Source organism: Bos javanicus, chromosome 4 (genome assembly GCF_032452875.1).
Source record: "Bos javanicus breed banteng chromosome 4, ARS-OSU_banteng_1.0, whole genome shotgun sequence".
Taxonomy (NCBI): domain Eukaryota; kingdom Metazoa; phylum Chordata; class Mammalia; order Artiodactyla; family Bovidae; genus Bos; species Bos javanicus.
In genome coordinates this window covers 9,509,329-9,513,630 of record NC_083871.1, presented here as the reverse complement: position 1 = coordinate 9,513,630, position 4,302 = coordinate 9,509,329, and positions in this window count along the sequence as shown.

The window sequence follows — 4,302 nt, the reverse complement described above, 5'->3', positions numbered from 1 at the left end:
GACTAAGTTGGTTTTTTTTTCTCTTGCTATTCATATATTTTAATGAAGAGTTAAATGCTAATTATTGAATCTCCATTTTCGTGAAGATCTCTGTTACTCATGCAGATAACTGGCAAGTTCAATATTAATGAAGCTTAGTTTCCCATAGATAAGGAAATCTGGCAATTATAACTCTATTTGCTAAAATTTCAAAGGAGCCAGTTTTCCCTTGGGAAAGTCATTTATTTATTCATTCTAATTTGGCATTTAAAATGCTGTTGTTTATTGAATCTTCCTCAGAGTCCTTGTGGCTTAGAAAATCATACTGCTATAAAGGGAGTCCTTCTCTTTTGTTTGGTATTTTTAGGTAACAAAATCTTTGCCTATAAAACTATTTATCTGTGCCCCCCCTCCCCACCAAGTCCTTCACTCCTTACTGTATTTGAGAAGTTAATCTCTCGATAGCTATTATGTTAGACAAACGTGAGACATTTTCATAATATCTTCCTACTAAATGTTAATTTCTAGCCAAAACTTCCTAGTGTGTGTCATTTTGCTTTGCAATTTTGTCTCCTCCTACCCCCTCAACTTCGTACTCTTACTTCCAGTTCTTCTAGGCCTTTCTCCTGGTGAAACTCTTCTCCCTAGTGGCTCCTCCATGTCTAAGCGTTCTTAGTAATGGTGGGTTACCCCTTATCCTCCCATCAGTACTAAGAACTCCTCTTCTTAAATAAGTACTATTTTCATATGTTGACAACACTGTCTTTCCCTTAAAGCCTCCCTGACCTGCCTCGTTTACCTTATATTTTCTTTCAGCCTCACTTGAAGTCTTATCTCCTTTTCTAATCACCAGCGCTCTTTGTGAATACCGCTTTCACAGAGCTGTATTTATTGCTGTTCTTGCTCATGTGGCATATTATAAAATATATTTTGCCAGATTATTTGAGTTTTTAGCTATCTGTCCTATTTCTCCAGTTAGATTCTAATGCTCTTGAAGCCAAGAAATATCCATATAGCTTTTTGTATCCAGCCTCAGAACACAAATGGGTCAGGGCCTGTGACACAGTGGATATTCAGTATGTGTACAGAACGGTTGATGCCGCTGTTCTGACTGAAAACTGTGATCAGAAGAATTTTTGGAACAATTAGCTTTTCAAGGTTATAGAAATGGTCATTATACATCTCTCATTAAGGTTTTAATACATAAATAGCCATATGAAAATGACAAATTTAAGTCAGTTTGGGGGGGTCATGTTAATCACATGCTGCTGCTGCTGCTAAGTCGCTTCAGTCGTGTCCGACTCTGTGCGACTCCATAGACGGCAGCCCACCAGGCTCCTCCATCCATGGGATTTTCCAGGCAAGAGTACTGGAGTGGGGTGCTATCACCCTCTCCGTAATCACATGAAATCAGTCTATTTATAACTATACTGAAAGTTGACTCTAGGAGAAATCTGAACTGTTAATACTTTATTTTAGTGTACCATACAAGTGCCATAAAGTGTAAAGAGAAAGGACTTTAAAATATAAATGTATTAAAGATTTTGCAAGGAATGTAGACATCAAGGATGACAGATGAAACTATTAAAAGATAACCAAATGGAAATTCTTTAAGAAATTCAATATACAAAATTAAAAAAATTTGAGTATGCTAATAGAAGTTTGGATACTACATAACAGAGAATTTTAGACTTCCAGACAGGTCAATAGAAATTATTAGGACTGAAATGAGAGACTAACAAGGTTTAAAAACTGAATGAATATCAGTAATCTGTGAGAAAATATCAAGAGGTTTAATATACATATAATTGGAGTCCTGAATGATAATGAAAATGGAACAGAAATATATTTGAATAAATACTTACTTGCTGAAAAATTTCCAAATGACAAGATTCCATACACTGAGTGGCTTAAACCACAGAAATGTGTTCCTCATGGTTCCAACATCTGGGAAGTCCAAGATTAAGGTTCAACCAATTCAGTTTCTGATGAGAGTTTTCTTCCTGGCTTGTGGACAGCTGCCTCCTCATGGCCTTTTCTTGGTGTGTGTACTCAGAGAGTGATCTCTCTTTCTTCCTCTTCTTATAAGGACACTAATCCTATTGGATTAGAACCCTACCCTTAGGCCCTCATTTATCCAGGTGGCTCAGTGGTAAACAATCTTCTTGCCAAGCAGGACATTCGGGTTCAATCCCTGGGTCAGGAAGATCCCCTGGAGAAGGAAATGGCAACCCACTCCAGTATTCTTGCCTAGGAAATCCCATGGACAGAGCAGCCTAGGGGGCTACAGCTCATGGGGTTTCAGAGTCGGATATGGAGGAGCAACTAAACAATAACCACAAACCTTAATTACCTCCTAAAAGCCTCATCTCCAAATACAATCACTTTGAGTGTTAGAGATTCACCAAATGCATTTGAGGGGACACAGTTTAGTCCCTAGCAGGTATGTTCATCCAATGGAAAACCACTGAAAATAAAAAAAAAGAAAAAATTACTGACTTTCATAGACATGAGGAGTGGAAGAAGCCAGATACTAAATAGTACATACTTTTGATTCCATTTAGATAGTGACAGAAGTCAAAGATTGGTTGACTGTGATTGTGGAGGGTGGGAAGGGCAGTTAATTGGTAAGGGGGCACTAGGGAAGCTTCTGGGGGTGATGGCACTGCTATGGCTTGATGGGGATGACATTACATTGTGGTATATATTTGTCAAAACATTTTACACTTACAGGATCTGTGTGTTTCACTGCAGGTAAGTTATAGCTTAACAAAGTAAATGCAACTCAAACCAAATAACTTTGTTAAATTTATCTTAACAAAGAACAGCAGTCTTCTCTGGTAATTTTGATGAGCTCCTAGGTATGTGTGTGTGTGTGTGTGAGTCACTCAGTCGTGTCTGACTCTTTCCAACCCCATGGACTGTAGCCCACCAGGCTCTTCTGTCCATAGAATTCTCCAAGCAAGAATACTGAAGTGGGTAGCCATTCTCTTCTCCAGGGGATCTTTCCCACCCAGGGATCGAACCTGGGTCTCCAGCACTGCAGGCAGATTCTATACCATCTGAACCACTAGGGAAAGCCTGCTCCTAGATTAGCAAACACTCTTCTATAGAGATTTAAAAATGCTAAACTTCCTTACAAATGACGTCAGAGTTAGGGGGTGTCAGATCAGCACGTACATACTGTGTGCCTCCAATAACAGACCCTCCCATTCACAGGCCCAGAGGAGAGGAAGGTCACACTACTAACCAATTACTTATGGGATGGGGACCATATTTCTGGCTTCCAAATTCAGACTGTTTGGTTTTAAAGAAAAAAAAATAGTATAGCACTGCAAGTCAGTGTAAAGGGGCTCAAGTTGCTGGAGCTCGCTGTCTCCCTGAAGGTCATCCTGAACCTACACTCGAGTTGTGAGGAGCAATTAGGAACAGGCAGGTTTTCTGTGACGCTGAAAAAGGCTCGCACTGACCACACAGAGGCAGGGAATTTGATCTCAGCGGGAAGAGTCTCCAGTACCCCTCTCAATCCTGTAACTCTAACTGAGTATTTGTCTCAGACTTTCAAGTCTTTCCTTCCTTCCAGTGATGGGCTTTTCAAGCTTAACCTCTGAGGCACCAGGTCTACCCCTTTAGTATTTTCCTCTCTCAGGCATTTTCAATGGCTCTTTCGCTAGGCATCTTTGAATTCTCTGGGAGCAGGAACCCCCCGGCTCACACATCTAACACAATGGTGGGGGCTGAATGTTTGTGTACTCACTGTAGGTGTTTAACCGCAGAGAAGCAACCAGCCTCCTTTCCGTCAGCGACAGCTAAGTGTTATGCAAGCGCCTTGACGCAGCTTCACGAACGGCAGAATTAAATCTGCAACCACATAAGAAAGGAGCTGATGTCTCATGGCCCTTTTGTAACTTCAGAAAGGCTTTTGGGAAGTCTCTAAATTGAATTTAACTGTTGAGCACAGGCTGAACTTAAAACCCTCATCTGTTTTAAGTCATGCACTCGCCCCCATATGCTGTGCCTCATGCAGGGTCTGACTCCTCAGCGCTGGCTGAGGACACATGCTCTATGGGAAAGGCCAAGGAACCCAAGGGGCTGAGATTACTTTACTGCCTACATCACCACATTCCTTTTGTTCGAATTCACTCAGATGAAAACCGCTGAGTGCTTGTAGAATGTCCTATACGGAGGGAGCGGTGGGGTCCCATCAGGCCACAAAGGCGGGCAGAAAAGAGCGCAGCCCCACAAGGCATGTTGGTGTTATTATTCAGGAAGAAAAACCGGACGTTGGGAGGGGAAAGAGAGATTTCCCAACAACAACAGTAT